General features: G+C 46.0%; 1 long non-coding RNA gene across 1 annotated transcript; it reads right to left on the reverse strand.

The window, feature by feature from the left end:
• LOC102184279 lies at positions 19,800–23,329 on the reverse strand. The gene is made up of 2 exons (XR_310825.3): positions 23,233–23,329; positions 19,800–20,063 (listed from the first exon to the last, which is right to left on the reverse strand). It is a non-coding gene; the product is annotated as an uncharacterized LOC102184279 (long non-coding RNA).

Consider the following 23,487-nt stretch of genomic DNA (forward strand, 5'->3'; position numbering starts at 1 on the left):
AGGATGATTGCCTGGAAAAGGGCACAGCAACCCACTCTAGTATTCTTGCCTGGAGAATCCCATACACAAAGGAGCCTGGCAGGCTACAGTCCATGGGGTTGCAAAGAGCTGGACACGACTTAGCGACTAACACTTTCACATTTTCACTGTTCAAAAGCAACTTGGCACAGAAGGAGGAGTCCGAACTTATGGAGACATGTAGATTTGGGATTGAATTACAGATCTTCCACATAGCAGCCGTGAAATCTTGAAGGCATGACTGTATTTCACTCTAGACCGTCTGGTGGACCCTTCCAGGGTTTATCTGATTCTAATAGAAGGTCTGCAAATTTCCTTATCTTTGAGCTACTTGACAGCTCTCCGGGTTGTAGAAAACTGATAGTAATAAAAATGATTTCTGTCTGAATGAAAAATGGGGATAGTGATCAGTCTTGTTCCTATTATCAAATTAATTTTGGTATTCCAGACTGCCGATGTATGCATCCGGACTTTGGGCTCTTTTTTGAACCATTTTTACCAGTTCCTTCACTAATTAATGAGTTAAATAAAATCTCTGATATGTGTTCATTTTATATTTGTATAAGAATCACAATTCTATCCTTAAAAAAAGAGAAAAATCATCCTTGAGACTTCCCTGGTGATCCAGTGGTTAAGAATCTTTCCTGCAATGCACGGGATGCAGGTTCCATCCCCAATTGGGAAACCAAGATCTCACATGCTGTGGGACAACGAAGCCCGTGTGTGACAAATTCTGAGTCCATGCACCTCAATTAGAGAGCCAGTGAGTCACGAGCTGTGGAGCCCACAGGCTGTGGGGCCCACAAGCCACAACTAGAGAGAAGACCACACGTCCAAACAAAGAGCTGGAGCGCTGCAACAAGGCCCAATGCAGCCAAAAGGAAATAAGTGATCAATATTTTTTAAAAAGTCATCCTTTAACGTTTTTAGGCTGTTGTTTTCTAATCTGTAAAGTGACTTTTGTTGTTGTTGTCCAGTGGCTAAGTTATGTCTGACTCTTTTTGACCTTGTGACTGCAGCACACCAGGCTTACATGTCCTTCCCTGTCTCCCAGAGTTGGCTCAAACTCATGTCCACTGAGTCCGTGATGCTATCTAACCATCTCATCCTCCGTCACCCCCTTCTCCTCTTGCCCTCGATCTTTCCTAGCTCCAGGGTCTTTTCCAATGAGTCTTTTCTTCACATCAGGTGGCCAAATTACTGGAGCATCAGCTTCAGCATCAGTCCTTCTAATGAATATCCAGGGTTGATTTCCTTTAGGATGGACTAGGTTGGGAGTGTTCATTTCACAAGAATTTTTGAAATCACTGACGCAACAAGGCACTTGTTTTCTTTCTTTCATTTTTATTAATCCTCCCATCAATCTGCATTTTCTAAAACTCCGGGGAGAGAATTTAGGCTAAGCTGAAGACACTTCAGTTCACCTTACCTCTTTGAGCTTTGTCTCCAGGATTTGAACTCTGAAACCCAGAAGAACTTGAGCAGGCAGCAGAGTAGGGGAGTGAGGGGGTAGGGAGTGGAGGGTGGGGGACTGGGGGCAGGGGTCGGTGGGAGGGTGTTGTGAAGCGAGCTCCCTTTCAGACTTAATTCTCAGGTTCCAAAGCTAATTAGTACCAGTGCTGCTGATTTGCTCAGTCGTGGCCGACTCTTTGCGACCCCATGGACTATAGCCCACCAGGTTCTTCTATCCATGGAATTTTCCAGGCAAGAATACTGGAGTGGGTTGCCATTTCCTTCTCCAGGGGATTAAGAGGTCCCGATTTGCTTTGCTCAAGAGTGCAGTACCAGCTCTGGGCGGCAGGTGGCGGCATCTCTACGCCCCCTTCTGAGTTGTTCAGTTCAGTTCAGTTAGTCCCTCAGTCGTGTCCGACTCTTTTCGACCCCATGAATCGCAGCCCGCCAGGCCTCCCTGTCCATCACCATCTCCCGGAGTTCACTCAGACTCACGTCCATCGAGTCGGTAATGCCATCGAGCCATCTCATCCTCTGTCGTCCTCTCTTCCTCCTGCTCCCAATCCCTCTCAGCATCAGAGTCTTTTCCAGTGAGTCAACTCCTTGCATGAGGTGGCCAAGTACTGGAGTTTCAGCTTTAGCGTCATTCCTTCCAAAGAACATCCAGGGCTGATCTCCTTTAGAATGGACTGGTTGGATCTCCTTGCAGCCCAAGGGACTCTCGAGAGTCTTCTCCAACACCACAGTTCAAAAGCATCAATTCTTCAGCACTCAGCCTTCCTCACAGTCCAACTCTCACATCCATACATGACCACTGGAAAAACCATAGCCTTGACTAGATGGACCTTTGTTGGCAAAGTAATGTCTCTGCTTTTCAATATGCTATCTAGGTTTGTCATAGCTTTTCTTCCAAGGAGTAAGCGTCTTTTAATTTCATGGCTGCAGTCACCATCTGTAGTGATTTTGGAGCCCCCCAAAATAAAGTCTGACCCTGTTTCCACTGTTTCCCCATCTATTTCCCATGAAGTGATGGGACCGGATGCCATGATCTTCGTTTTCTGAATGTTGAGCTTTAAGCCAACTTTTTGACTCTCCTCTTTTACTTTCATCAAGAGGCGTTTTAGTTCCTCTTCACTTTCTGCCATAAGGGTGGTGTCATCTGCATATCTGAGGTTATTGATATTTCTCCTGGCAGTCTTGATTCTGGCTTGTGTTTCTTCCAGCCCAGCGTTTCTCATGATGTAGTGGTACCCAGCTTTTATTAGGTTTTCCTAACTATTCCTGCGGGGCTTCCCTGATAGCTCAGTTGGTAAAGAATCCACCTGCAATGCAGGAGACCCCTAGCTACCTGTTAGTTTGTACACTAGGACCACGGCCTTGTCTAACTCAATGAAACCAAGCCCTGCCTACAGGACAACCCAAGACGAGTGGGTCATGGTGGAAAGGTCTGACAGAATGTGGTCCACTGGAGAAGGGAATGGCAAGCCACTTCAGTATTCTTGCCTTGAGAACCCCATGAACAGTATGAAAAGGCAAAATGATAGGATACTGAAAGAGGAACTCCCCAGGTCGGTAGGTGCCCAATATGCTACTGGAGATCAGTGGAGAAATAACTCCAGAAAGAATGAAGGGATGGAGCCAAAGCAAAAACAATACCCAGTTGTGGATGCGACTGGTGATAGAAGCAAGATCCAATGCTGTAAAGAGCAATATTGCATAGGAACCTGGAATGTCAGGTCCATGAATCAAGGCAAATTGGAAGTGGTCAAACAAGAGATGGCAAGGGTGAATGTCAACATTCTAGGAATCAGCGAACTAAAATGGACTGGAATGGGTGAATTTAACTCAGATGACCGTTATATCTACCACTGCGGGCAGGAATCCCTCAGAAGAAATGGAGTAGCCATCATGGTCAACAAAAGAGTCCAAAATGCAGTACTTGGATGCAATCTCAAAAATGACAGAATGATCTCTGTTCGTCTCCAAGGCAAACCATTCAATATCACAGTTATCCAAGTCTATGCCCCAACCAGTAACACTGAAGAAACTGAAGTTGAACAGTTTTATGAAGACCTACAAGATCTTTTAGAACTAACACCCAAAAAAGATGTCCTTTTCATTATAGGGGACTGGAATGCAAAAGTAGGAAGTCAAGAAACACCTGGAGTAACAGGCAAATTTGGCCTTGGAATGCGGAATGAAGCAGGGCAAAGACTAATGGAGTTTTGCCAAGAAAATGCACTAGTCATAGCAAACACCCTCTTCCAACAACACAAGAGAAGACTACACATGGACATCACCAGATGGTCAACACCGAAATCAGATGGATTATATTCTTTGCAGCCAAAGATGGGGAAGCTCTATACAGTCAACAAAAACAAGACCAGGAGCTGACTGTGGCTCAGATCATGAACTCCTTATTACCAAATTCAGACTCAAATTGAAGAAAATAGGGAAAACCGCTAGACCATTCAGGTATGACCTAAATCAAATCCCTTATGATTACACAGTGGAAGTGAGAAATAGATTTAAAGGCCTAGATCTGATAGATAGAGTGCCTGATGAACTATGGAATGAGGTTCGTGACATTGTACAGGAAACAGGGATCAAGACCATCCCCATGGAAAAGAAATGCAAAAAAGCAAAATGGCTGTCTGGGGAGGCCTTACAAATAGCTGTGAAAAGAAGAGAGGTGGAAAGCAAAAGAGAAAAGGAAAGATATAAGCATCTGAATGCAGAGTTCCAAAGAATAGCAAGAAGAGATAAGAAAGCCTTCTTCAGTGATCAATGCAAAGAAATAGAGGAAAACAACAGAATGAGAAAGACTAGAGATCTCTTTAAGAAAATTAGAGATATCAAGGGAACATTTCATGCAAAGATGGGCTTGATAAAGGACAGAACTGGTATGGACCTAACAGAAGCAGAAGATATTAAGAAGAGGTGGCAAAAATACACGGAAGAACTGTACAAAAAAGATCTTCACGACCCAGATAATCATGATGATGTGATCACTAATCTAGAGCCAGACATCTTGGAATGTGAAGTCAAGTGGGCCTTAGAAAGCATCACTACGAACAAAGCTAGTGGAGGCGATGGAATTCCAGTTGAGCTATTTCAAACCCTGAAAGATGATGTTGTGAAAGTGCTGCCCTCAATATGCCAGCAAATTTGGAAAACTCAGCAGTGGCCACAGGACTGGAAAAGGTCAGTTTTCATTCCAATCCCAAAGAAAGGCAATGCAAAAGAATGCTCAAACTACCGCACAATTGCACTCATCTCACATGCTAGTAAAGTAATGCTCAAAATTCTCCAAGCCAGGCTTCAGCAATACGTGAACTGTGAACTTCCAGATGTTCAAGCTGGTTTTAGAAAAGGCAGAGGCACCTGAGATCAAATTGCCAACATTCGCTGGATCATGGAAAAAGCAAGAGAGTTCCAGAAAAACATCTATTTCTGCTTTATTGACTATGCCAAAGCCTTTGACTGTGTGGATCACAATAAACTGTGGAAAATTCTGAAAGAGATGGGAATACCAGACCACCTAACCTGCCTCTTGAGAAATCTGTATGCAGGTCAGGAAACAACAGTTAGAACTGGACATGGAACAACAGACTGGTTCCAAATAGGAGAAGGAGTATGTCAAGGCTGTATATTGTCACCCTGCTTATTTAACTTCTATGCAGAGTACATCATGAGAAACGGTGGACTGGAAGAAACACAAGCTGGAATCAAGATTGCTGGGAGAAATATCAATAACCTCAGATATGCAGATGACACCACCCTTATGGCAGAAAGTGAAGAGGAGCTAAAACGCCTCTTGATGAAAGTGAAAGAGGAGAGTGAAAAAGTTGGCTTAAAGCTCAACATTCAGGAAACAAAGATCACGGCATCCGGTCCCATCACTTCATGGGGAATAGATGGGGAAACAGTGGAAACAGTGTCAGACTTTATTTTTGGGGGCTCCAAAATCACTGCAGATGGTGACTGCAGCCATGAAATTAAAAGACACTTACTCCTTGGTAGAAAAGTTATGACCAACCCAGATAGTATATTCAAAAGCAGAGACATTACTTTGCCAACTAAGGTCCGTCTAGTCAAGGCTATGGTTTTTCTAGTAGTCATGTATGGATGTGAGAGTTGGACTGTGAAGAAGGCTGAGCGCCGAAGAATTGATGCTTTTGAACTGTGGTGTTGGAGAAGACTCTTGAGAGTCCCTTGGGCTGCAAGGAGATCCAACCAGTCCATTCTGAAGGAGATCAACCCTGGGATTTCTTTGGAAAGAATGATGCTAAAGCTGAAGCTCCAGTACTTTGGCCACCTCATGCAAAGAGTTGACTCATTGGAGAAGACTCTGATGCTGGGAGGGATTGGGGGAAGGAGGAGAAGGGGACAACCAAGGATGAGATGGCTGGATGGCATCACTGACCCGATGGACATGAGTCTGAGTGAACTCCGGGAGATGATGATGGACAGGGAGGCCTGGCAGGCTGCAATTCATGGGGTCGAAAAGAGTCGGACACGACTGAGCGACTGAACTGAACTGAACTGAACTGTTTAGAATCATATGCTATCAGTAGAGGACGTTCAAATCTGCCTCCTCAAATTTAAACTTGGGCTACCCAAATATAAAGACTGAGTCTCATGTGAAAGTGAAAGTGCAGTGGCTCGGTTGTGCCCAACTCTTCCCGATCCCATGGACTATAGCCCACCAGGTTCCTCTGTCCATGGGATTTTCCAGGCAAGGATACCGGAGTGGGTACCCATTTCCTTCTCCAGGGGATCTTCCTGACCCAGGGATTGAACCCAGGTCTCCTGCACTGCAGGCAGATTCTTTACTGACTGAGCTCCAGGGCATCTTTATCTGGGTCCAGATTGGATGGTGAAGGACTGAGAAGCCTGGTGTGTCTATGGGGTTGCAGAGTCCAGCACCACTTAGAGACTGAACAGCAACAGAAATTTGCATAAACTATAGGATTAACTCACCCTGAGTGAATTAAAGAAGAGAAATCAAAGGCCTAAGTGCGGATGATATGATAGTATATGATAGAATAAATATACTATATAATATTGATATAGTAAAACACAGAGATAGAAAATTAATGGACAGAAACCAGTAGACTTCATAAACATAGACAATAACCAGGGAGATATAATATAGAGAAAACCCCTCCATAGCAGCCAAGAAGATAACATACTTAGTAATAAATTCAACAGGAAATGTCCAAAATTTGTACAAAGGAAAAGACACAAAACTAGGTTTGAACAAAAGGAGAGTCATTTCATCTTTTGTTCTTGGAAAGGATGACTCAAAGTAACAACTGTGTCAGTTCTCCCCAAGTAAATTTATAAATTTAAGGCAATTCCATTAAAAATAACAAACAATTTTTTCTAGATTCTAAATGCATACTAAAATACATATGGAAGAATAAACATGTAAGAACAGCCTGGAAAACCTGAAAAAGAAAGGCAATGAGGGAGGTCTAGCTCTGCCAAATATTAAGACATACTATAAAGTCTCTGTTATTAAAACAACATGGGGACTTTCCTGGTGGTCCAGTGGCTGACTCCGCTCTTCCAATGCAGGGGGCCCAGGTTCCATCCTGGTCAGGGAACTAGATCCCACATACCACAACTAAGTGTTCACATGCAGCATCTAAGACCCGGCACAGCCAAATAAATAACTAAAAATAAATAAATATAAAATAGTAAACAGCAACAAGAAAACAACAACAACGTGATGCTCTGTGTGAATAGACAGATGACTAGCTAAATGGGATAGAAAGTCCAGAAATTTACCCAAGTGCATAAGAACACCACTGGGTCAAAACCAACCTTGTGGCTGGTGGTCCTCAGATAATAGATTCCTATTTGGAAAGAGATCAGACTAGGTATACAACTTGCCCCTCACACATGACTAAACTCTAGGTGAGTCAGAGACCTATGTGTGAAAAATGAAATGCTAAGAGCCCTAAGAGATACCAAGGGAACATTTCATGCAAAGACGGGCACAATAAAGGACAGAAATGGTATGGACCTAACCGAAACAGAAAATATTAAGAAGAGGTGGCAAGAATACACAGAAGAACAGACAAAAAAGATCTTCATGACCCAGATAACCACGATAGTGTGATCACTCACCTAGAGCCAGACATCCTGGAATGCAAAGTCAAGTGGACCTTAGGCAGCATCACTATGAAAAAAGCTAGAGGAGGTGATGGAATTCCAGTTGAGCTGTCTCAAGTCCTAAAAGATGATGCTGTGAAAGTGCTGCACTCAATATGCCAGCAAATTAGGAAAACTCAGCAGTGGCCACAGGACTGGAAAAGTTCAGTTTTCAGTACAATCCCAAAGAAAGGCAATGCCAAAGAATGTTCAAACTATGGCACAACTGCACTCATCTCACACACTAGCAAGGTAATGCTCAAAATTCTCCAAGCCAGGCTTCAACAGTACATGAACCATAAACTTCCAGATGTTCAAGCTGGATTTAGAAAAAGCAGAGGAACCAGAGATCAAATTGTCAACATCTGCTGGATCATTGAAAAAACATAAGCGTTCCAGAAAAACACCTACTTTTGCTTTATTGACTATGCCAAAGCCTTTGACTGTGTGGATCACAATAAACTGTGGAAAATTCTTCAAGCAATGGGAATACCAGACCACCTGACCTGCCTCCTGAGAAATCTGTATGCAGGTCAGGAAGCAACCGTTAGAACTGGACATGGAACAACAGACTGGTTCCAAATTGGGAAGAGAGTACATCAAGGCTGTATATTGTTACCCTGCTTATTTAACTTATATGCAGAGTACATCATGAGAAATGCCGGGCTGGATGAAGCACAAGCTGGAATCAAGATTGCCAAGAGAAATGTCAATAACCTCAGATATGCAGATGACACCACCTTTATGGCAAAAAGTGAAGAAGAACTAAAGAACCTCTTGATGAAAGTGAAAGAGGAGAGTGAAAAAGTTGGCTTAAAACTCAACATTCAGGAAATGAAGATCATGGCATCTGGTCCCATCACTTCATGGCAAATATTCAGGGAAACGATGGAAACACTGACAGACTTTATCTTTTTGGGTTCCAAAATCATTGCAGATGGTGACTGCAGCCATGAAATGAAAAGACACTTGCTCCTTGGAAGAAAAGCTATGACCAACCTAGACAGCATATTAAAAAGCAGAGATATCCCCTTGCCAACAAAGGTCCATCTAGTCAAAGCTACAGTTTTTCCAGTAGTCATGTATGTATGTGAGAATTAGACTATAAAGAAGGCTGAGTGCCAAAGAATTGATGCTTTTGAACTGTGGTGTTGGAGAAGACTCTTGAGAGTCCCTTGGACTGTGAGGAGATCCAACCAGTCCATCCTAAAGGAGATCAGTCCTGAATTGGAAGGACGGATGCTGAAGCTGAAACTCCAATACTTTGGCCAACTGATTTGAAGAACTGACTCATCTGAAAAGACCCTGATGCTGGGAAAGATTGAAGGTGGGAGGAAAAGGGGATGACAGAGGATGAGATGGTTGGATGGCAGCACCATGGATATGAGTTTGAGTAAGCTCCAGGAGTTGGTGACGGACAGGGAAGCCTGGGGTGCTGCAGTCTGTGGGGCTGCAAAGAGTCGAACACGACTGAGCAACTTCACTTGTTCACTTATCTTTGCATCTCCTCATATCTAGAGAAGTACTAAATCCCTTCATGGTGACATCAGATCCTCATGACTAACAAAAACCTTTTGTAAAATGAGTGCTTCATGGCACTGAACACCCCCTTCACCAAAACCTTATATACTGAGTTTCCCCTACAGCTGCTTTGAGATGCTGCTTCCCAGGCTGCAGTCCTCATTTTGGCCCAAATAAAACTTAACTCACAACTCTCAAGTTGTACATCTTTTTTTAGTTGACAAGGTCTAGAGCCTGTGCTCCTCAACGAGAGAAGTGAGGGCAGTGAGAAGCCCGTGCACCGTTAACTAAAGAGTAGCCCCTGCTTCCTGCAACTAGAGAAAGCCAATGCACGGCAACAAAGACCCAGCCCGACCAAAAGTAAGTAACTAATTAATCTGTAAACTGGTACCTTGAAAACAACCAATGTGACTACATAAATAAAGTTTTGTATGGCCAAAAATCACCGTAAAGCCAAAGACAAATAAGAAATGGGAAAAATATCTGCCATAAATATCATGGTAAAAGGGTGAACATCTCTGATATGTTTTTCTTTTTTCAATCTCATGAAAATGGAAGGAAATAAGACCCAAAACCCAACAGAAAAATGGGCACAAAACATGAACAGCAACAACTTCCTCGAAAAAGATGCAAAAGTGGCCCTTGCTGCTAAGTTGCTTCAGTCGTGTGGCCGACTCTGTGTGACCCCATGGACGGCAGCCCACCAGGCTCCCCCATCCCTGGGATCCTCCAGGCAAGAACACTGGAGTGGGTTGCCATTTCCTTCTTCAGTGCATGAGAGTGAAAAGTGAAAGTGAAGTTGCTCAGTCGTGTCCGACTCTTAGCGACCCCATGGACTGCAGCCCACCAGGCTCCTCTGTCCATGGGATTTTCCAGGCAAGAGTACTGGAGTGGGGTGCCATTGCCTTCTCCAAAAAGTGGCCCTTAACCAGGTGAAAAAATGTGCAGCTTCACTCATCAGGGAGATCCAAGCTGAAATGACTCTGAGATACCCCTCTGCGCTTTTCAGATTGGCAAAAATTAAGAAGCTTGACATTTTCTGGGCCAGGCTGTGGGAAAACAGGAACTTCTGAAATAGACCATGGAAATGCAAATTTGAACAGCCCTTGTGGAGGGGAATTTGGTTATCTCAAACCAAACTGTCAATACAGATGTGTTTACCTCTTGATCTTTCCCACCAAAAAAACCTCTTCATCTGTGAATTTACCCTGAAGATATACCTCCAACAATACAAAAATAAATACGCACAAGATTATTCACTGCAACATTGTTTGAAGTTGCAAAATATTGGAAACTGCTGATATCCTTAAGCATAAGAAATGCAAACATAAAGACTGGTACATCCATACCACGTATGGAGTATGATGCAGCTGAAATAAAGTGTGGAAGATACACATGAACAGACAGGGAGTAGTTTCTAGGACATACTGTTAAGTGTTTTGTTGTTGTTGTTAAGTAAAGACAAAAAACATATGCAATATTTATATGCTTTATGTAGGCAAGAATAAACAAGAAAATATACATGCATCTGCATATTTTTGCAAAGAAACACAAAGAGAAGATACCAGAATCTAGTGAGATTGGTTAAGTAAGGGGGAAGGGCAAATAGGAACAGGGTGGCCAGAATGAGTGTAGGAAGGGTGGTGGGAGGGAGGGACTTTACTAGGTGGGTTTTTGGTTTTGCTTTTGCTTTTTTCTATTTTTGGGGCTTGCCACACTGCATGTGGGATCTTATCTCCCTGACCAGGCATCGAACCGGTGCCCCACGCAGTGGAAGTGCAGTGTCTTACCCACTGGACTGCTGGGGGAGTTCCCCTAAGTGTCCATTCTGGTGTATTTTGCCTTTGTATCTTACATACTCAATATCCTTTATTTTTTTTTCTATATAGTCTCAAACTATCTCCCCCCAGATACTTACAAATTAAAGGGAAAAAGTAATTTTAAGGGAAGGAACCTGGTAAACGCTAACTTCACCAAGTGATGACCTTTAATATCACTCGTAACAGAAGAAACCAGCATCTGAGAAGGATGCAATATTGCTTTTATGGTGTCCCTGTGCTGTGCTGCTGTGCTAAGCTACTTCAGTTGTGTCCGACTCTGTGTGACCCCAGGGACTGCAGCCCGCCAGGCCCCTCTGTCCATAGGATTCCCCAGGCAAGATACTGGAGTGGGTTGCTATGCTCCCCGCCAGGGGATCTTTCCTACCCAGGGATTGAACCCGCCTCTCTTGTGTCTCCTGCATTGGCAGGCTGGTTCTTTACCACGAGCGCCACCTGGGAAGTGCTATAGTGTCCCTACTGATGGCATAATAACTTCAGTCTAATCACAAGGAAGCACCACAAGAATCCAAACTGAGGAACAGTCTATCAAATATTCTGTGAAACTCACATATTATCTTTAAAAAATTCTAGGGTCACACCAAACATAGGCTGAGAATCTGCTCAAGATTAAAAGAAACCAAAAGGGATGACAACTCATTGCAATGCGTTATCTTCGAATGGACCCTGGACTAGATTTTTATCTTGTTTGCTATCTAAGACTACTGGGACAATTGGCAAAATACAAAGAAGGTCTACAGATTAGACAATGGTTTCATATCAATGCTAATTACCTGATTTTTAAAATAATTGTACTGGGTTAAGCGATGGGGTCGCTAAGAGTCCAATACTACTGTGTGACTTCACTTTGACTTTTCACTTTCATGCATTGGAGAAGGAAATGGCAGCCCACTCCAGTGTTCTTGCCTGGAGGATCCCAGGGATGGCGGAGCCTGGTGGGCTGCTGTCTATGGGGTCGCACAGAGTCGGACATGAATGAAGTGACTTAGCAGCAGCAGCATATAAGAGACATGGGCTCCCCTGGTGGCTCAGTGGTAAAGAATCTGCCTGCAAGGCAGGAGACTCCAGTCTGATCCTGCATCAGGAAAATCCCCTGGAGAAAGGAATGGCAATCCACTCCAGGAGTCTTGCCTGGAAAATTCCATGAACAAAGGAGCCTGGAGGGCTACAGTCCATGGGGTCACCAAGAGCCGGACATAACAGAGTGACTAACACTTCATTTATATAAGAGACTATCCCTGTGCTTGGAAAACACTGATTGAAATGTTTAGGAATGAAAGGGCATTATATCTGTGACTGGGATTCAGAACGAGTCTCCCCAAATGCACCTCCTTGGCAAGCTATTTTTTTAAGTGTATGTCTATATATTTTATTTGGTTGCCCTGGGCTTTCCAGGTGGCACTAGTGGTAAAGAATCTGCCTGCCAATGCAGGAGATGCAAGGGGTGCAGGTTCAACCCTTGGGTCGGGAAGATCCCCTGGAGGGGTGGGGGTCATGGCAACCCACTGCGGTATTCTTGCCTGGAGAATCCCATGGATAGAGGAGCCTGGCGGGTTATAGTCCATAGGGTCACAGAGGTGGACAAGAGCGACTTAGCATGCATGCACGCACTGGGTCTTAGTTGCAGCATGCAGAATCTTTTAGTTGAGGCATGCAAACTCTTAGTTGTAGCATGTGAGATCTAGTTCCCTGAACGGGGATGGAACGCGGGCCCCCCACATTGGGAGCACAGGGTCTTATCTGCTGGACCACCACAGAAGTCCCTCAAGCTCTTTTGAACTGAAGGCAATCAAGACCTAGCAAGCTCAAGAAAAATATTTACCCCTGTCTTAATCACCTAAAAGAATTTAGATAGGGGGCCTGGGCCAGGAAGAAGGGTAACTTTTTACCTAAATTACCTGTCTGTGTGGCAGCGCAAACATCTGAACACTAGCCTCTGCCTTCGTATCATCTTGTGACTTACCCTTTTCCCCCTTGGAAGCTCCAGTCCCCCATCCCATCTTAAAGGCTGATAGCATAACTGACCCCATCTTGGGCAAGCAGCCTAACCGGGAGAATTTGGAGCAATTAGGGCCACCTTCCAGAACACTGCTCAAGGACCATATAAAAAGGAGGAGGAATAAGCCACATGCCTCTTGAGAAAAATCATCACCAGAAAAAAGATGAAGTCTCTTTATTTGGCATTTCCAGTGCTACCATTGAGTAATCTCCAAATAGAGAAGATTTTCAGCAGAAGCAGAATGAGGCACATTGCAGATTGCTGGACGCGCCCAAAGTCTGGTCATGGGCCAGCGCAGCCATGCCCAGGCTGTTGGCTGAGTCCCATGTCCTTCTCTGGAGGATTTCCCTTGTTGCCCTGAAAATCTTGGGACAGTCCACCCTGCCCCTAACTCCTGGAAGCCAGTGCTTCACTGAAGGACTGTAAGGCCCCTCCCCCTTGCTTGTTGTTGTTCAGTCGCTAAGCCGTGTCCAACTCTTTGCAACGCTATGTACTGCAACTTGCCAGCCTCCCCTGTCTTTCATTATCTCCTGGAGTTTGCTCAAACTCATGTCCATCCAACCATCTCATCCTCTGTCAACCCCTCCTCCTCCTGCCCTTGATCTTTCCCAGCATCAGGGCCTTTTCCAATGAATCGGCTCTTCCTATCAGGTGGCCAGAATATTGGAGTTTCAGCTTCAGCATCAGTACTGCCGGTGAATGAATATTCAGGACTGATTTCCTTTAGGATGGACTGGTTGGATCTCCTTGCAGTCCAAGGGACTCTCAAGAGTCTTCTCCAACACCACAGTTCTAAAGCATCAATTCTTTGGCTCTCAGCTTTCTTTATAGTCCAACTCTCACATCCATATATGACCACTGGAAAAACCATAGCCTTGACTAGACGGACCTTTGTCGGCAAACTAATGTCTCGGCTTTCTAATACACTGTCTAGGTTGGTTGTAGCTTTCCTTTCAAGGAAGAAGCATCGTTTAATTTCATGGCTGCAGTCACCGTCTGAAGTGATTTTCAGTGAATGATAGTCACTCAGTCGTGTCAACTCTTTGCGACTCAATGGGCTGTAGCCCGCCAGGCTCCTCTATCCGTGGAATTCTCCAGGCAAGAACACAGGAGTGGGCACCATTTCCTTCCCCAGGGGATCTGAACATGTTCTGTTCTGTGCTGCTCTACCATGGGAGGCTGTCTGGAACAGAAGGCTGAGGCAGTTAACCCCACAAGGTCAGCGACGATATTAGGGGACGCCTGAGAGGGAATGGTGTGGAGGCTGACCAAGAGTGCGGGCAAGGGTGGAGTTGTCTCTGTAAGGCCCACCTCTTACCCCCTCTTACCTGTCCACCTCCTTCAGGCAGTGGCTGACGACGGCTGCCCCCCGAGCCCAGCAGGTACTGCACGCATTCCGGGTGGCCCATGGAGGCGCCTCATGCAGAGCCCGCTTGTAGCCTCGGTTGATGGCCTCAATATCCAGGTCCCAGTCCTCGACCAGAGAGGTAAGACGTCCCGGCAGCTGTGGCGTGTGCAGGAGGGTGTCCCTGGTCAGCCCAGTGCAGCGCTCGCACCCCGCCGCACACAGCTCCTCCCGCACAGCTGCTGTGGGTCTGTGGACGTGGTCTTGGAAGTGATTTTGGAGACCAAGAAAATCAAATCTGTCACTGCTTCCACTTTTTCCCGTTATTAGCCATAAAGTGAGGGGATCAGATACCAAGATCTTTAGTTCTTTGAATGTTGAGTTCTAAGCCAGCTTTTTCACTCGGCTCTTTCACCCTCATCAAGAGGCTCTTTAGTTCCTCTTCACTCTCTGCCATTAGAGTGGCATCAGCTTGCTTCAGTTCAGTTCAGTTCGGTCACTCAGTCGTGTCTGACTCTTTGCGACCCCATGGACTACAGCACACCAGGCTTCCCTGTCCATCACCAACTCCCGGAGCTTGTTCAAACCCATGTCCATCAAGTCAGTGATGCCATCCAACCATCTTGCTTGGGTTAGAACAAAGCTGTGATATGATCTGTGCTCAGATCCCCAAATCTAGACTGTATCTGAAGCCTCAAACTGACCGCCCCTTTTCTCTCCCTGACAGGTATTTCCTGAAGAATCAAACCACCTCAGGCTCAAGCTCTGGTTCTGGGAAGCCAATCTGTGACAGAGCCCTTTCTGGCTGATCTTTAACTCATATCGCTGACTCAAATTCTAGGGATAACGCTGACACATCAAACCTTTTCAGGTCTCATTGTTTTATTGAGTCATTCTTTCTTGCTATAGAAGCTCTCGACTAGAAACACATTCTGAACTGCCTTTCTTGGAGGCCTAGTTCTGTCTCACATTTAAAAATACAATTTTAGGAACTTTCCTGGAGGTCTGGGGTTCAGATTCCACACTTCCATTGCAGGGGGCCCGGGTTCGTTAAGTGCCCAAAAACCACAAGGCTTGCCCCACCCCCCCCAAAAAAAAAAGAAAGAAAGAAATTTAGCAGGAACACACTGTCAGTTCAATGAGAGAAGTTGTACTTAATAGCTCTCACCCTTTTCTTTGACCCATTCCAGCCTGGACTAAGAGCGTCAAGTTCAAGTTCACCCTTCCAAACCCTAAGGCTTGGGCCACCATTCCTTAGTGGTCTGGTGGAATGAGCTTCCACTGCAGGGGGCACAAGTTCAATCCTTGGTCAGGGAACTAAGGTCCCACATGCTTCCTTTGTGAGTGAGTGTTAGTCACTCAGTTGTGTCCAACTCTTTGTAACCCCATGAACTGTATGTAGCCCACCAGGCCACTCTGTCCACGGAATTCCCCAGGCAAGAATACTGGAGTGGGTTGCCATTCCCTTCTCCTGGGGATCGTCCCAACTCAGGGATCGAAGCCAGGGTATCAAAGCCAGGTCAGATTCTTTGCCATCTGAGTCTTGTGGTGTGGCACACCCCCCACCCCCTGCCAAACAACAACAGAACTCTAAGGTCCTTCATCCCACCAGGAGTGCATTTGTAAGGATTCAAAGCCTGGGCCAGGAAGAGGGAATTTTGCCAAAGGGCAGACCTCAGGATCTGCCAACTCAAGGGGGTCCCATCACTGAGCTTCCATTAACCCACCTCTCTCTTTCCTCCCTCTGCTCAGAAGTTGCTGCCGAGGTTCTCCCTGTTACTAACCCATTTGCCACTAACATTGCTTCTCCTTTCTCACACCCTGTACCTTCTGTTTCGAAGTCAGCCCAGCTAGAGGACTTACAGCGTTAATGTGCAATCCTACCACTGCTCACAGTTTTCTATTCTGTCTACCTCTGTTTCATCCAGTGGCTTCTGGGTCAGCGGTTTTTGTTCCTGCTTTTCTTCTTCTTCTTTTTTTTATAAATTAAAAAACAACAAAAAAAAATTTATTTCTTTTCCGATGTGGATCACTTTTAAAGTCTTTATTGAATTTGTTACAATATTGTTTCTGTTTTGCTTCTTTGGCCACAAGGCATGTGGGATCTTAGTTCCCCAACCAGGCAGGGATGGAACCCACACCACCTGCGTTGCAAGGCCAAGCCTTAACCACTGGACCTTCAGGGAAGTCCCTCTGCTCTTCTTGCAGTGAGAAAGCACTTAGGTTTTTTTGAAGTTTGTGAAAATGAGAGGAAGTACCCAGATGCAAAAGTTGTTCCTGGGTCTAGGGTGTGTTACAGAGATGGAGAGGGATTATGAAGCAGAACGGATGTTGGTGTTAGTGACGAGAGGTCTGGAGTTGCCTTAGCAGAGGATGGTGGCATCTTCTGTTCTCAGGGGCAATCCAGCACCTGCTGTCGGCTGGTGTAAAGGGAAGGTGAAAGTCCACACCAGTGTTCACAGAAGGAGAAAGGCTCATCTTAACAAACTCAAGGATTTATACACGTCCACAGAATTGTTTGCAGAGGGGTTGCTACTAAAACATGGCATTCTCTGGATCACCACGTTCTGGAAAAGCACACAGAGCTGCGGTGTGCTGGCTGCCTGGGAACCAGGAAACTGGGAGCCTTCCTGATCTCCTTCACACACACACCAGCTTCCCCAAGATCTCAAAGCAAAAGCACACCCAGGTGATGCAGGACATGGCAGCCATCATATGTTCACCATCAGTGGAATGTGAGGGCAGGAAAAGGCATGGCTCCGCATGCTCTTGCACTTCCTGTAGGCAACACACCCCTTCCAAATGAAACATCTTGGGAGAGCCTAACCTAGGTCACGGCTGGAGAACTCCTCTCCCCCGACATGCAATAAACTTACCCAGCATTGGTGGTTGTTTGGGAGGTGTCAGAAAAGTACAATGAGGGGCTTCCCTGGTGGTCCAAGGGGTTGAGAGTCTGTCTTGCTAATGCAGGAGGCAGGGGTTCAATCCCTGGGCTGGGAGGATCCCACATGCCCTGGGGGAGCTGAGTCCATGCACCACAACTACTGAGCCTGCACGCTGCAACTGCTGAAACCCGAGCGCCTCCGAGCCCATGCTCTGCAACAAGAGAAGCCACTTCAATGAGAAGCCTGCACACCACAACAAGAGAGCAGCCCCCGCTCGCTCCCCGCAACTGGAGAAAGCCCACACTCAGCAACGAAGACCCAGCACAGCCAAAAATAAATTGTTGTTTATTATTGTTTTTAGTCACCAAGTCGAGTCTGACTCTTTTGCAACCCCATGGACTGTAATCTGCCAGGCTCCTCTGTCCACGGGTTTCTCAAGCAAAAATACTGGAGTAGGTTACCGTTTCCTCCTCCATGGAATCTTCCTGACCCAGGGATGAAATTCGGGTCTCCTGCACTGGCAGACGGTTTCTTTACCACTGAGCCACCTGGGAAGCCCAAAGTAACTAATTTTAAAAATATGATCAGTATGTCAGAGTTAGGGACTAAAGAAGTCAGAAAACCCATATCAGGAGAAATGATTGGAATCTGAAAAAGAGGGTTGGTGAGAACAGTGTTTGGGATGAGGGACCAAGTAGGTTTCTGATTTAGACATTTAAACAGTCAGAGCAGTATCATTGATCACAGGGCTCGGCTTAGAATAGAGACAGACGCATGTCCTCTCTTGCTGGGCACATTTATGGATTTATAAATACACCCACATGGTTCCCAGGAACCTCTCTCTTCTGCCTCATTGTCTTCCAGCCTCCAGTCTGGAAACTAGAAAGAGTCCAGGAGAAGGCTAATTTGTTTTCTAAGTAATCCATTCCTGCCACTGGAATGCCACTTCTGGGAATTCTGGAATTTCACCAGATAAGCCCAGGGCTTATCTTCTCCAACCTGCGAGTCTGAGTCAGATCAGGAAAATCTCTGTCATCACCCATGTCTTCCTGCCTCATTGTGCTCCCTTTTGTCCCTAAGATCCACTCTTCAAGTCTCGCTCGACTTATAATTTACGTATTTTTAGTTATTATTTTTTGCCCTGTGAACCAAGCATTTGGATTTCAACCAAAGACTACACTCTTTTCTTCAGATTCTCTTGTGAGTTTTCTGATTTAAAAAGTCTGTAGCCCTGAAACTAATACATCTTTGTAAATCAACTATACTTCAGTTTTTTTTTTTTTTCTTCTTCTTTCTGGCTGTGCTGGGTCTTTGCTGCTGCTCAGGCTTTTCTCTGGTCGGCGTGCGGGCTCCTCACTGCAGTGGCTCCTTGTTGTGGGGCACAGGCTCTAGGCACATCGGCTTCAGTAATTGCAGCACGTGGGCTCCGCACTTGTGTTGCACGTGCTTAGTTGCTCCAAGGCATGCGGAATCTTCCTGGACCAGGGATCAAACCCATGTCCCCAAACTGGCAAGCAGATTTCTCTCTACTGCACCACCAGGGAATTCCTCCACTGAGTTTTTAAATTTAAAAATCCTGTATACCTGAAACTAACACAGCTCTGTAAATCAACTCTACTTCCATTTTTTAATGGTAAAAAAAAAACTGTAAAAAAATAAAAAGTCAAGGTCTTTTTTTTTTTTTCTTCTTTCCGTTTGTTTTGGCAGGTGGAGAGAGGGGACATCAGTTCCAGAACATTTTTGAATGTTCTAATAGAATCTCCCCGAAAGGACTCACAACCATTTAAAGTTCCCCTCCCATCCACCCTTCCTTTTGTTTCAGAGGTGACAGCTGGGGTGTTCAGCCTTGACCTCAGGTTGTGCAATCCTCCTAAATTAGCTGCCCTCTTTGGGCTGCTGAAAACTTAGCATTTTCCCAGCCACCAGGCCAGGAGAGTGGGATGTGAGATGTGATAAGAAGGCTGTTAGCATATTTGCAGGCCAGGGTTGAAGAGCCCAGCATGAGCCCTCTGCGGAAGCCCCGGCAGGAAGTGCCACCACTGCTGGGCCACCAGACATCAGCAGCAGCTCCACCCCAAAGCCTGGGCCTGCGAAACCCCACTCCCTGAGAAGTGGCCCTCCAGGCTTTCCAAATTCTGAAGGCTTGGACAAATGACCACATATTTGCTCACGATTTTATGGCTCCACCATCGAGTCTGAGATCGGCTTCCTCCTATTACGGTCTGCAGTCACCCACGCAGCTGCAGGCCTGGAGCTGGACGCTCCAAGATGGCCTCACGCTTCCGTCCAGTCATTCATGCTGGTTCTCATTCTCCTCTGTGAGGCCTCTCATCCTCCAGGAGGTTAGCCCGACTCCTGGACATGGTGGCAGAGGGTTCCAAGAACACCCTGGAGCAGAAGCTACAAGGCCAGGGCCTTTCCTGGTGGTCCAGTGGCTAAGACTCCGTGCTCCTAATGAATGAAGGGGACTGGGGTTTGATCCCTAGTCAGGGAACTAGGATCCCACATGCCACAACTAATAATCTTGCATGCTACCACTGAGACCCAACACAGCCAAATAAATCAATTAAAATAAATGAATATTTTAAATTAAATTTATTTTATTTTTGGTTGTGCTGGGTCTTCATTGCTGCTCATGGGCTTCTCCCTAGTTCTCTAGCGGCCACTCTCCACTGTGGTCTGCAGGCTTCCCCTTGCAGCGGCTTCTCCTCGTGTGGAGCACAGGGTCCAGGTGCATGGTCTTCAGTAGCTGCCGCTGGACGGGCTCAGTAGCTGTGGCTCACGGGCTTAGGTGCTCCACGGCACGTGGAATCCTCCCGGACCAGGGATTGAACCTGCGTCCCCTGCATCGGCAGACAGACTCTTATCCACTGCGCCACCAGGAAAGTCCAATAAATAATTTAAAAAAAAAAAAAAAAGATGCTACAAGGCCAAATGAGGCTGATTGTCAGGAAGCACACAGTGTCATTTTGGCCACATTCTATTGACCAAAGAAAGTGCAACGCCAGCCCAGAGTTAAGCGAGGGGGAAACAGATTTGACCTCCTGTTGGGAGGAGTGTGTATACTAGAGGCGGTTGAGGATGGGAGGGCTTGTTGTAGCATCTCCGCCAGCAACGCACCTGGTGACGCTAGGCTTTCAGGTGTAGCCCTCCTATCGCACCATCCAAAGCCTGGCACTGGGCAGACACAGCATTCCACCCACAAGGGCCCTGTCTTTCTCTGGTCCAGCATCTGTCCTTGACACATCCCTTTTCAGTCTGCATTGCACTAAAAACATCTGTACAGGGCTTCCTCCATTTTCAGAACCGTTGCAGGCACATTTGATAAGTGTAGCAATTTTTTTTTTAAATCATTTACTTTTAATTGCAGGACAACTGTTTTACCATATGGTGTTGGTTTCCGCCATACATCAACATGCATCAGTCAGAGGTACCTGCACATCCCCTCCCTCTGGATCCTCCCTCCCATTTTCCACCCCATCCCCCACCTCCGGGTTGTCACAGAGCAGCAGATTTGAGTTCCCTGGGTCATACAGCAACTTTCCACTGGCTGTCTAATTTTACATATGGTTATGTATATGTTTCAAAGCTTGATAAATGTGGCAGTTCTTATGAAGTTGTTACAGATGAGGAAACCGGGGTGTAGCGAGCTTGAAGAATTTGTCCCAGCTCACAGTCAGTCAAGAGTAGAGCTGAGGGTTTTCCCTGGTGGCCCAGCGGTAAAGAATCTCCCTGCCAGTGCAGGAGACACAGGTTCGATCTCTGGTCCTGGAAACTCCCACAGGCTGCGGGGCAACTAAGCCTGTGCACACCACAACTATCGAGCCTCTGCTGTAGAGCCTGGGAGCTGCAGCAAGGGAAGAGAGGCACTTATTGCACCGCTGCAATGAGAGGCCTGCTGCTACAACTAGAGTGTCGTCCCCACGGCTAGAGAAAATCCCCTGCAGCAGTGAAGACCCAGCGCGGATTGCAATCTACTCTCTTGAGCATCCCACTCTCCTGCCTTTTGTGGCTCTGCCTCGGAGGTATCTGGAGGTGTCTTCTACCTTGACATCCCTCTCTCCTTCCTTGTCTAACTAATCCCAGGGAGTCAAGCCCAGGGCTTTGAGGGGGATGGTGGCTGGAGCACACATCCCTACCCGCTTCTCTCCCCAGCTACCGCAGCCAGGAAGGCCAGTAGGCAGGGCTTGGCATGAACATCTGAACTCTAGAGTTCCCTGGGGAAGGAGGCAGGTGAGGACTTGATTTGTTTCGGTGCAGTGGGTGACTGTCGCCAGGGACCGGCAGGGACGAGGAGTGCTTGCCTGGTCTTGTGCAGGCAAAGCTGTGTAGGAAAGTGCAGGCACATGGGATCCCTGTGAGGACCGAGCCAGAGCGGATGGAGGGTGGGGCCGGTCTGTGCAGTTCTGGGCACTGGCTGAAGGCCACTGGTTAGCACTGCCCTCACACACACCCCTTTGTATGTGTAGGCGTGCACACACACATGATTTCAATTATATCCTCTTTTTGAGCCCAGCGTTCAGTGCTCTCATAATGTATGAAGTGAAACCAAATAGGTGCTCATATGACCAGGCAGCTGAGCCTGTATCCAAGCTCAATCTTGCCCCTGGAACCGTCCACTGGGGACAACACCCCTGTGTCGCTCTCACCAGCTATTTGCCAGAACTCCACAGGGCTTTGATCATGTACAAGAGATCCGTGGTGTAAATTTCTTCATTACTTATAAGCCATCTCCATTTATCCCTGCATCTCCCAATCGGCCCAGGAAGAGCGTCGAGGTAGAGTGACAGGGAGCCGCAGCCCCTCCAGCTGTGCTTGGTTGCCAGCAGGAGAGGGCTGACTGCCCTTCAACTCCCATGGCAGGAAGGAGAGCCTTCTCTCTGTTTACTTGGCAACTGCAAAATAATCATGTGTTTGGATTTTAGATAGACGTGGCAAATTTCCATTGCATATGAACTTTGTTGCTTTCCCACCCAGTATTTTTCTTAATATTTATTTATTTGGCCACACTGGGTCTTCATGGTAGCGTGTAGGATCTTTAGTTTCAACACACAAACTCAGCTGCAGCATGTGGGACCTAATTCCCTCACTGGTGATGGAACCTGGGCCCCTTGCACTGCGAGTGTGGAGTCTTAGCCACTGGACCACCAGGGAAGTCCTTCCACTCAGGATTAGTCCAACAGATTTGGTTTGTGTGTGTGTGTGTGTGTGTGTGTTTTAAGACTTTTTAAAAATTTATTTTCTGATCTAGGCCCATGGCAGTGAAAGTACCAAGTTCTAACCACTGGAGCACCAAGCAATTGCCAAGACTTTGTTATTTTATTTACCCTGGTTTCGATCCCTGGGTTGGGAAGATCCCCTGGAGAAGGGAAAGGCTACCCACTCCAGTATTCTGGTCTGAAGAACTCCATGGACTATACAGTACAGGGGGTCGCAAAGATTTGGACATGACTGTACATGCATGCAAGGGCTGGCTAGTGTTCAAAGAAAACCAAAGGAAAGGAAATGAGTTCTTCCCACCCCTGCTCCTATGGGAATTGGACTTTATCTCTTCAATTCAGAAATATAAACTCTAAATTGAAGTCTATCTACAACCCAAGTGAGAATTTTCTAGTGCATGGCTTTGTGCTGAACGTTAAACCGCAAGTAAACAAGTCTGAGTACCACAAAGTTTACAGAGAGTAAAGCAACTTTAACACAATTTACATTTCTCCAGGAACTTGGCTGCACATTAAGACTTTGAATTTCTCCCCACTATGAATATAAATTATTACTATAAATTCTTTATGGTATTTTTATTAGCTTTTATGATATTTTGTTGCTGTTTTATGATATTTAGAGTATAAATAAATGAGAACATATTTTGTTCTGAGTTGTATATAAATTTGGATAGATGGGAAAGAAGAAACAGAGGTCATAAGACAGAAAGTGAAAGGAAGTATACACTTGGTGTATATACACTAAAACACAGACATACATTCATATCACAATCACACGCCATTTCAAGCATACCTCAGCCCATGGTATTAGCTGAGTCTATCTTGCCTGGAGAATCCCAGGGACGGCGGAGCCTGGTGGGCTGCCATCTCTGGGGTCTCACAGAGTCGGACACGACTGAAGCGACTTAGCAGCAGCAGCAGCAGCAGCAGCATTGACGAATATTAATTTGAGCCAGTATATGGCAAGTGTCCACAAAGCCAGGCAAAGGGAAACCACCAGGAAAAGAACAACTACTAAGAATCTGGGAGGTGAATGAACCAGAGCTCA

This window comes from Capra hircus, chromosome 19 (assembly GCF_001704415.2).
Source record: "Capra hircus breed San Clemente chromosome 19, ASM170441v1, whole genome shotgun sequence".
NCBI classification, from domain to species: domain Eukaryota; kingdom Metazoa; phylum Chordata; class Mammalia; order Artiodactyla; family Bovidae; genus Capra; species Capra hircus.